This window comes from Microtus ochrogaster, chromosome 18 (genome assembly GCF_000317375.1).
Source record: "Microtus ochrogaster isolate Prairie Vole_2 chromosome 18, MicOch1.0, whole genome shotgun sequence".
In the NCBI taxonomy this organism is placed as follows: Eukaryota; Metazoa; Chordata; class Mammalia; order Rodentia; family Cricetidae; genus Microtus; species Microtus ochrogaster.
In genome coordinates, this window is record NC_022020.1 from 28,559,070 (window position 1) to 28,570,730 (window position 11,661).

Below are 11,661 nucleotides of genomic sequence, written 5' to 3' on the forward strand. Positions count from 1 at the left end.
CCCTGGTCCTACTCACTCCTCAACAATTCTTAAGCACCAGAAATGTGGTACCATTTTTTTTTTTGCCTTTTATCCCTCTGAGGCTGTCATGCTGGGTAGCTCCCATTTCTCCCACACACCTGAAGGAAAATAAAAGATTAGCAGGACCTACTATATTTCTTAGGTAAATCTGGAAAAAGAAGAAGAAGAAAATAAAATTATCTTTAATTACAACATGAAGAAATAATTGCTACACCATTTTCCAAATATTATAGTATAAAAGTCCTTAGTCCACTATTATAACTAATCCTATAATCCTATTATTCGTGCACGTAAAAGAATGGTCTTGGGCAGCACATTTTGAGCCCCCTCCCTGCTGTTTCTCCCTTCTCAATAAAGCCTTGCTTGTTTCCTCACTCCTCATTCTCCGAAAGTTCAACTTTGACCTAGGAAGGTGCTAAATCAATATTAAAATGGTTTCAAAACCTACGAAACTTTTCTACATTACATCATGAATTCAGTTTATGAAAAAAGTCAAATACGTAACGAATGGAAGAGAACTCCCTCGGAGCAACGGAGGCATCTACAAAAATCATAGCCAGTCTCAAGCTGCGTCAGAGTGGATGCTTTCCTTGGAAGGCGGGAAGAAGACGAGGGTGTCTCTTCACACCGTGTATGTGTGGCATTGAACTGGAGAGCGCACCTGGGAAGGGCAGTCAGGTAAGTGAGGTGTAAAAGGCATGCCGATTGGAAAGGAGAAAGCCACAGTATCTGTTCTCCTGGATGAGATGACGGTGTATAGCAAAAGTGCTAAGTCACCAGTAAAGGCCACTAGAATGATCAATGAAAGTTTCGAGTTCACTCAAAGCTGTCTTTATATAGGCTAGAAATGAGCAATTCCAAAATGAAACTAAGAAAGAATCCCCATAGGACATGGCAAAGGGAATAATATTTTTAATAAATTTAACACAGAAAAGCAGGGCTTGTCCACACAAAAACTACAAAATGTCATTCCAGTGAGTTAAATAAGATCTGAATAAAGCAAAAGGAATCAACAGCCAGTGCCCATGGTTTGGGACAACGCATTTAAGACAGGAATTATCACTACACCAATCTAAGATTTAACATATTCCTTTTCAAACTTTTCAGATATTGGTGAGCTAGTACTGAAGTTCATATGGAAATGGCAAGGAGTCAGAATACTAAATCTAGGCTTGGGCTAATACGGGGTTAGAGGACTCCCATGTGGTGCTATGGTAATAAGCTGGCCTAAGATTAGATAGACACAGAGATCATGAAGGTTAACGTTGTCAGCTTGACAGGATCCCGAATGCCCTGGGAGGCAAGCCTTTCAGCATGCCTGTGAGGCCTTAGCTAGATCAGTTTAAGTGAGGTGGGATGAGCTGCCCTGAGGAGCAGGGCTATCCCTGGGCTTGGGTCTTGCAAGGCATACAAAGAGGGAAGTTGTCTGGACATATCCTTCTCTCCCTGCTGCCTGGCTGTGCTTGCATCACAGCCAATCACATCATGTTCCTGTCTCCAGGACATTTCCACCATGATAGACTGAGTTCTTAAGGTGTGAGACAAAATAAATCTCTCATCTCCGGTTGCTTTCCTGGAGTAGTCTACCACAGCAACAGTAACAGAGACAGATTTCATCGACGAGCCCTAACTGAAACTCCAGACACAATCTCTCCCATTTATGTTCCTGTGGGTTGTGACAGATATGCCAGGCGATACAATAAAAAGAATAGAACTTTCTCAGCTTGTACAGTAAGGGCAACTGATATCTCATGGAAATGAATTTCGACCTTTAGCTCACATGAAACCGAATTAACTCAAATAGACCATGTGCGTATCTGGAGACAAAGGTTAACAATTGGAAAGTGGAAAGATCATCCACAAAAAATGACAACATTGTCTTTTAGGTTTCCAAGGGAGTTGAAACTAAACTATATGGAGATACATTTTACAACAATAAAAAGAAAATCCAGTTAAAAGTGTGGAAACAATTAAACTAGGTATTTCTCTAAACACAAACTAGTGGGCATTAAGCACACAAAAAGATAGCAGAACTAGGAGACAAATATAAAACAAAACCATAATAGGATACCATTTGTTTTGGTTCATTTTCTCTTACTATCACAGAATTCCTGGGACCGGGTAATTTTTATAGCGAAGAAATTTATTTTGGCTTAAAGTTCTGAGGCCCCCAGCAGGAGCCTGCACCCAGTGAGGGCCTTGTGTAGCACTACTACCTGGGAGAGAGTAGAAGGCAAGGGGTGCATTCAAAAGTGGGACTCACGTTCCAACAGCCTGCTGTCAACAGTGACTGATCCAGTCACACAGAAAGAAGATTAACACACCGCCAGGAGGCACACTCTTTATAACCTAGCCCCTCATCCAAATCCTTTTGTGGCACTGGAGAATGAACCAGAGGTCTCACACATACAAGGCAGGGGATCTACCATGGGGCTGCTCCCAAATGCCTTCTCTCATCCTTTCTTAAAGACCCTGCCTCCTCTTGGCACTGTTCCACTGGGAACCAGATATATACATGAGTTCCAGAGAAAATAAGCCATGCACAAACGATAGGTATCCGTCCTTCTTAATTAACAGGGCAGTTCCAATAGGAAAGGATAAAAAGCTTGGAGAGAAGGGAAAAATGAGAGCACGCCTACATTACGAGTGGGATAGTATACAGGTGAAGCCACTGTAAGAAACATGACATAGTTGCTCAAAGTGTTGAAGGGGTGTTAACATGTGGTAGAGCAGCTTCAGTCCCAGGAGAAGCCAGGAACAAAAGCCCACACAAATAATATGTTTTCATGTATGTGAAAAGTTCATAATAGCTAAATGCAGAGGTACACAAAGTATATTAAAGATTTCAGCAGACTAGGGCAGGGTATAAGGAGTGAAAATGGGGAGTATGACCTCTAATGGCCATGGGGGGTTATGATGGGAATAAACTCTCTACAATTGGACCATGAAGGTGGCTGTACAACTCAGTGACTACTAACACCCACTTCACTGCACACATCCTAGAGGTAAATTTTATGGTATGCAATCCATACCTCAATAAAACGTAAAAACTTTTAGTTGTGCATGTATTTGTACCAGGAGTCATAGCCCTACCTAGGATAATCTTGTTACTCTTTCTGTGTCTCACCACCCGGGGTTTTCTAGATTTGAATACCACCATGCATTTTAGTGCTAATATGTACTCTGTCCCATACACTATACATGGATAGCATACCGACAGATCAATGGATAGATAGATATACAGTACAATTGATCTGTTCTTCCCAAAGGGAGGAGACATTTGTCTAAGTTTATCACTTTCACCGTTTGCTGTAGTAGCTGTAAATTGGGGTTAATATTGGAGCCATATTTAGACCATAAAACTCATTATAGGAAGAATATCATAAGCATTCACTTACTTATTTCTGAATCTACTGTTGTCATAATAATTTCATGTTGCCTTGTATGTTGCACTCCCCTTTCCTGCATGCTATATTCAGTGCATCTGTTACCATAACAACAAGATGTAATTCATCATATAGAAACCCAAGCAGAGTGGTGTTCTCTCACTCGCATCTCTAGATGATGCTATAAACATGCAGATGAAAGACAGTTCCAGATATCATTAGTTCCAATCTTCCGCCTCAAGGAGATTGTCTCACAATCTTCCAAATACACGGGCTTCGAGCTTATTTTTAAATGCAAACTGAAAAAAATAAAGCTTAAAGAATTGGAAAGGGAATAAATCTGGCTCAAGATTCCGAAGCTAAGGTAAGGTGGAAATCCTGCAGCCTATAAGGGATTCTCTATGCTGCAAAGCCGCAAATTAATTCCGCACCGACTTCCTTCAGTGAAGAAACACCCCAAAAAGTGACCTGAATACCAGTTCTGTTTCATAGGCTTTGTCTACTATTCTGGGCTTGATTTCTGACTTTGTTTCTTGCTCCTAAAACCAAATACCATTGAGTAGGTAGTTTCTAAAGACTATGAACCTGTCCGGCTCATGATGATTCTGGAGTTTAGGAAGTTCACTGTCGAGGTTCATGTTGGCTCCTGACCTGGAGGAAGGCACCTCGGGGCAAGAGTAGGGTATGCCTAGACTACTTCCCCACGAAGGTCTTAATACGTTCATGAGACCTGTACACCTGTCATTTAATACTTCTTAAAGGTCCCCCCGTCAATCCCGTTACAGTTACATTGGCATTTAAATGCCAGTGTGGTTTCAGCATTTTGGAGAGGAACAGTCAATCCATATCAAGTTCTCCGTGAAAACATGCACTAGCAATGTGCCTCTTAGGTCGCAAAAGGTCATAAAAGGGAAGCTTTCTCTGCTGTTTGCTTCCCCTCTGGTATGAATGCTAATATTTTTAACCTTTGGCTCAGCCATCCCTTTGAGGCTCTGACATATTCAGAGCTATATTTCCAAAGAAAATGTCTGTAATACACACAATCTTGCTCAAATATCAGGGCTTTTATGGTTCTCCCATTGCCTACGATTATTGCTATGGAGGTTATGATTCCAGGATGATAATCTCACAGGTGTAGATGGAACAGCTTTCATCCGACAGTTCTGAGCATGTAAGCAATGCACTTTGATCATAGGCATCCCCGATTAACAGATTTGTTCCCTTCCTCTCATGCAGTCGCTCTCTATTCACGCACTCAGCTAACATTTGCTGCAGCTCATGATAAGCCACACATTCTTTTAAGTGTGAAGTCAGAGTAACATCTGTGGTTCCTGAGGGACTTTGAGGGAACAAACTGGCTGTGGCAAAGTGCATCTTGTCTCTGTGCTGCTACCACGCAGCCCTGTCCCCCAAGGAGCCAAAATCCTTGTTCTTTGGAAAGATGAGTTGTGTCTGTGAAGTCACTTTCATCCCGATCCCTCGGTCCTTTGTAGCTCTTTGAATGTCTTCCTCAGCACCATAGGGTTTTGAAGGAGACTTGAGATCCCAGGAGAGAGGATTTGAGTCCAGGTCTAGAAGTTTCACTGCCCAGTTGTATAGACCTGGAGGAGTTGCTTAGCCTTTCTAACACTTAGTTTCTTTCTCTGTAAGGTGAAGATAACAGGCATTACAACTCTGTCTTACATAGGCCCAGGAGTATGAATAAATGGAGATTAAAGGCATTTTGAAAACCACAAGACAATGCTCATTAGTATTTTCTCTGTTACGGTGTCACAAGCCAGACTTATCTTTGAGACTTCCTGAGTTCCAACTGTCTCCTTAGTTTTGAAACAAAACGGGTAGCACAGTTTCAAACCTTAAAATCCCTCTGAAGACAATTGTCAGCCTTGAATGTGCACCCATCCTTCCCTGCATTATAATGGATTGTATGCCCGCATAGTCACCCCATGAGATGTAAACGGTTTCCAGGTGTTTCAGAAATGAACGCACATTTTAATTGTTTTTCTTGGAGCATCTTGGAAAGACTCTGCCAATAGTAATAGGAGCCTCTTGGGGGGAATTCCACAGAAACCAACTCTAACGGCCTGAACTTCCACATCCTCTTATTTCCCAGGTTCTTTGGGTTCTTGTTTATCCCATGGTGTTGGTGGACCCATCTGGCAGCAAGAAGGGTTAGGAATCAGGCATGCAGAACATCCTCACCTCTGCTTATCAGTGTGCTCTGCTCCCATCTCTTGGATTTTTCTTATCGGAACGGTTTCTCCTGGATTTGGGTCCACGTTCAGTCTGGGCATGGCTGTGTGCAAACCCTAACTGGGCATGTTTGTGCCCAGGGCCCCAGTAGACTTAATTTATCCCCCTCTTCCCTGATTCCACACCCCCACAGCAAGGACTCTGATTGTCCTTGGTGAGAGAAAACTTCTGAGCTGTGCGAGATTTGGTGGTAGTGGTCAGAGCGCATAGAGGAGCAATGAGGATGTTAAGCAGCTACGCTACTAGTGAGAAGAGAAGACCAGCTCAAGTTCCTTCCTTTTCATTCTTCTTACCGTTTCCATTTGTTTTTAATTATGTATATACGTGTGTAATGGTGGGGGGGAGGCGTGTGCATATGAGTGCAGTGCCCAGGGAAGCCCAAGGTTTAGAAGCCTCCTGGAGCTAGAGTTACAGGCAGTGTGAACCTTTCGGTATGGTTGCTGATAATTAAACTCAGGAGCATAAAAGAATATACGTTCTCTTACCCACTGAGCCCTCTGTATTATACATGGTAATTGCACAAATTAATGAGTGTTCTCATGGCGTCTCCATGCAAGCACACATTTACCCTCCTTTCCTCAAGGATCCTTTTTGTAATAACAGGAACCACCCACCCCAGTTCCTAATAGCTCTGCTTCCACTTTCAAATCACGTTCTTGTTACTGATGCTCTTCAATAAGGAAATGATATGAACTTCATTAGTTATAATCATTCAATCATGCCAATTGCACAAGTGAATGGGATTCATTATGACATTCCCATCTAAACAGATATCATGAGATAATCATAGACACCTGCCCTTGTCCTCTTACCTCTTCTTGTGCTTCCCACGGCTACTAGTCTGTTCTCTCAACACTCTGTCTTCTGTCTTTGGGTCACCTTCCCAGATTTGCACATACAAAGACAACCTGATACCATCTTCTCTGTGTCTAACTTACACCCCCCACCCCAGTTCTATCCGTTTTCATGGTCTTCAATGTATGCTAAAACCTTAACTTAAATGGCATCATGGCTCCCTCGGCATATTCTGCAACAGAAAAAAAAAGCAGAAACAATTGTTTCTCAAAGCTGAGCACTTTTTTTTTGTTGTTTTAGCATGTGGAGCACTAGGGGTTGAATTTCCAATATTATGAAGAAAACCAGCTCTCCCTGAGGGCTGTACGCCTAGCCCAGGTCTTTCCTTGATTCACCTAATCTCATCCCTCCTGTAGTTTCAATGGAAACAACTCATCCTTCCTTTCTCAAATTTGTGTTATGAAGAATGATCTGAGTGATATTTTCCAACTTCTGTCTAGTCCTGGTTAGGGGAGCTGCCATCCTTCATAACTGGCTAGCATCTGTTAAGGAGCCATAAATCCTTTTATTTGAGACATCCCTCAGGCTTGAGAGTTCAGGACCAATAAGTAGTCTGAGTCAAACCAAAGATCCATTGAGTTTGAGAGACTCAGGAAGCCCAAGCATCCTCTATCCAAGTCGGGTTCTAAAACACTTGATTACAGAACGGGAGACGTCAAGTCGCATATATGAATTCATCAACAGTGCGGATGAGTTATTGTGCAGCAGCAGAGTGCTTCCCTGATGGGCACAGCCGAGTGCTAAGTGCAGCCAGTGCTTCCTTTGGGAGAGCACACAGAATCAGCAGAAGGGATCAGCTGAGTCAAGCAAGCTGGCTGAACACAGTATGGAGGAGCTTGGAAGGGCTGCAGGGCAAAGCTGCCTCCACCTAGATGGAACTGACAGGTAGAAGAGAAACAATGACGTATAAGTAAATTTGTGTGTGCATGTGTGTGTGTGCGTGTGCGTGTGTGTGTGTGTGTGTGTGTGTGTGTTGTGTGCATCCCAGTCTACAGTGTCCTTTGCCTAGTTATCTGAGTCTGTGGTCATGGAAACAGGGCCTGCTCCTTTAGACAGGAGGACAAATAAGGGAAGAGCTCTGAACTGGACCGTTCCACATTTGAGAAGACAAGAGTCCATGAGTGCACCAGTGCAGAAACCACAGGAGAGAAACTGAGAGAATTCCACTCCTCTCCAAATGAAGGTTACTTCACTGTTTAGGCTCCTAAGTATAGGAAGGAAGACTTTCTGTCTCAACCAGGTCTTGTGGCCATAATACTTCACATCTGTAAGAAGGTTTTTTGATTTTTGTTAATTTGGGTTTTTTATTGTTTGCTTGTTTGTTCATTTCAATTGGTCTATCCTACTTCAAATTGAAACAATTTGGTGCACTAACTGCGGGGATAAAGTATGGTAGACATATTTGTAGTTGTTCCCTTGGGGCAATGTTAGACCCAGGCTCCTTCTGACGAGGGTTCTGTCCTATTGGGACAGGATGACAACTAAGGTGCCTGTGGCTCGAATCACATGGTGTGCTAAGAAGCCTACAATCTGGGCTGGAGAAGAGATACTGGATATCAGCCCACTGTGACATGTAAATGTACATATTTCACGGGGCAAGGACAAACTCATTTTGGCTTTACTGTGTGGTTCTGAGCAGTAACAAGGCCTGTGTCTTCCTTGCAGATGCCATAGGACACAAAATGAAGAGTAACCTGAAGCCTTCACTGCTTCTCCTGGCCTCTGTTTCTGGGTGTTCATAGATATTCCCCCTGAGGGACAGAAGTTGTCATCAGGCTCATGAGTCCTGTTCAATGCAGTTTGCCCAAGTCATTATACAAAGGAAATAAAAAGTCTAGTCTTGATATCTCATCCTCTTCCTAGATCTGGAAACAAACTTCTTCCCAGCAAGGTGTAGTTTCCCCTCCTTTATGACTCACCCTTGGTGTTCTATAACCTGCTCAGGTTTTGGTGCCACAACCATCTACAACTACCTGAGACTCCAGCAAACTGTGCCCCTTCCAGCTCAGAACCTGGGGATGCTCTTCCCTGAGTCCCTTCATTTTCTCTGTACCACAGCCATCTACGACTACCTGTAGATGCCAGCAAACTGTGGTCCCCCACCTCGGAACCTGGGGATGCTCTTCCCTGGGTCTGTCTATTTTTCTTTGCCCTCCTCTTTCTTTTTTAGCCAGTTCTTACTTATCATTTCACATGCATGTCTCTTCATCAGGAAATCCTTTATTGACCCCCTAGCCAGTACCCATTTCTTCTCCCATCTTATAAAACTGTCCGTCTCCCCATTAGACAAGAAGCTCCCTGGGAGAAGGCAGTGATGCAGTTTTGCTTGCTAAAGAATCCTAAGCGTCAGGCACATATATACATGTATGTGTATCCCTTCGGTTAACATGCCCCAGTGGTTAAAGGCTTTGAACTCTCACTACCTAAGTTCAAATACTACTTGTATTTTGGTAGTTGAATCTCTTCATGCTCACCTGTAGCACACACATCACAGAATCATCTATTAGAAAATTGTGAGAAGCAAATTGTCTTCTATATGCAAATTGCACACAACAGTACGTGACAAACAGTGTGCTCACGATACACTTTAGAGATCTTTGCAGAGTGAACGATTCCCATAGGGCAGGGAGACAATGCATCCTTTGCATCCAAAGACAGGAGAACCAATTTTTCCAGTTTGCTTCCAGACTGTTTTCTTAAATTTAAGTCTAGTGAGCTCCAGCTGCTAAATTAGGGCGCTTAGCTTCCCCGCAAAGCCAGCACAGAGTGCACAGGCAGTACATTTACACGGAAGATGACAGCGATGAAAGGAATGAACCCATCCATATTTATGCCTATGATAAATCCTGGAGTCTGACTGCAGTATAGCGAGAGGCATCTATGATTCAGCTACCTCTAAACAGGAACTAGATGGATGTGGGCTTGCAACGCTACCGTCAGCCTCCCCCAACCGCAAGGCAACATGAAAATGATCCTTCACCCAGCGCTCATCTTCTTACCCCCTCACATCCTTCCCATTTGTTTCTTCAGGGGAAAGAGTGATTCACTGGGAAGTATAATGGGTCTGTTATAAAACTAGGCTCTCACTCATTAAATTGGTTTGTTTGCTTCGTTTTGCTCCCTCTGGGGCCATACCAGGAGCTGCAAGTGTTGGCTTTTGTTACTTAATGGAATCTCCAAACTTTGCTCAGCACATTCCGCATGTCTACCAATCCCGTGGCCAGCCTGGATGGCCTTCCTGTACTGGAAGAATTTATTCTTGACTTAGCCCTGGTCTGAAATAATTTGTGCCAATTATATGACCCAGCAAGACCCACAGCGCCCAAGCAGAGGCTGCACCGGAGTTTGGCTGAGTTATTGGAGAGCCTCTTTCCACTCCTCTTCTTACCTCCTGTGACTTTCTTGTGTACATAGAAGGAGTATGGCCGTGGTGTTGTATAAGTTTTACAGCCCACTGCTTCTTGTGCTTCCAAGAAACAATGACTTTCCTATGTAAACCCAGTTCCAAAACTCCTGGCGAAAGATGCTTTGATTGGCCAAAGTCACCAGGCTCCCTTAGATCAAACAACTGGGACAGAGTAAGACAGACTGAGAAGTATCTAGATGTGTGGTACAGAAATGACTGGTAGGCAAAGCTATACACCCAACCAAGATATGCACTTCTCTGTTGCTATGAGCTTATGCCTTGGTCCCTGTCACCTCCTTCCTCTGCCCGCCTCAGTTAAATCCATTGACACTTGTAATGAAAAGGCAAGGCCTTGCACATCTGCTTTGAAGCACAAGACATTTGTGAGAAGTATACCAATACCAACTCTGTGCTTCTATTTCATCCACATGATTAAAACTAGGTCACGGTATAAGAGTCACACATCTGGAAATCTCCAGCTGGATTCATCATTTCCCCAGCTCCATAAACCTCTGGAGAAAAGAGATATGATTAACTCTAATGAAATGAGGAAGGGATTCCTTCCCAAGATAATAATTCCAGGTCAGTGAACTCTTGGAAAATAAGTATTTTGAATATTGTTTATATGACTCTAATGTCTAAGACTGCTTTATTGCCCTATTAAATATTAATAAGCATATTAAAACGAATAACTATTAAATATATTTAACATTATTAGTCATTTCTGATTGCTTCTTAACTATCAAACTATATGTTTTATATACTTCTATGTTATTCTTATTTAATCCATACACAAGCCCTTGAAAAGCTACATTTGTTTTTAAAAGTCTACTACGCTAAATAGTAGACTATGAGAAGGAAGCTTTGCATAGTAAATATAACAACAGCTACCATTACTCATGTTCCTGCTCCTTCTCTTTGCCAAAGTCAATGCGCTGACTTCCCCTCTCCTTCACCAAATGGTACTCTCATAAAGGCACCAGAGAACACAGCAGATGATCCTTTTTGTTTTGTTTTTGAGGGAGAGTCTCTACACATCCCTACCTGGCCTGGAATTCACTACGTAGGCCAGGCTTTCTTGGAGCTCACAGAGATTCTCTTGCCTCTGCCTCCTGAGTGCTAGGATTAAAGGCATAGATGACCTTTAAGACTCTTATCTAGTTTGCAAGGCTCCAGAATCTTTTTTCTCAAAAATGCAGATCCTGGTTTCTATAGCCTGCCTGTACCAAGCAAGGTAGGCGCTTTGTTTATGAGCTACCCAACCAGCATGGAGACCTGATCTCTCGGCGCCAGGAGAGCCAACATTGGGGTGAGTGTCTGACCCCATGGCGCCAGCCCAGGACAGGTAACTCAAAAGTTCCTCAACCCCCTATCCTTCTTGGGCTCTCTGCAGGGCCTCTACTCCCTGCATACTGCCTCTTTCTTCCTATCGCACCCAGCTTGAATCCAGAACCCTCCCCACTTCGGCCCCCCTGCCCTCTTTTGGCACATAACATCACACAGCCCAGCCTGTCTGGGCACTGGGTCCGAATCCTCAGGGCAACCAAGCGGGCGGGAGTTTCTTTGTTTCTATAGCCTGCCTGCACCAAGCAAGGTAGGCGCTTTGTTTATGAGCTACCCAACCAGCATGGAGACCTGATCTGGGCACCAGGAGAGCCATCACTGGGGAGAGCCATCATTGGGCATGGAGATCTGATCTTGGCACCAGGAGAGCCATTACTGGGGAGAGCCATCACTGGG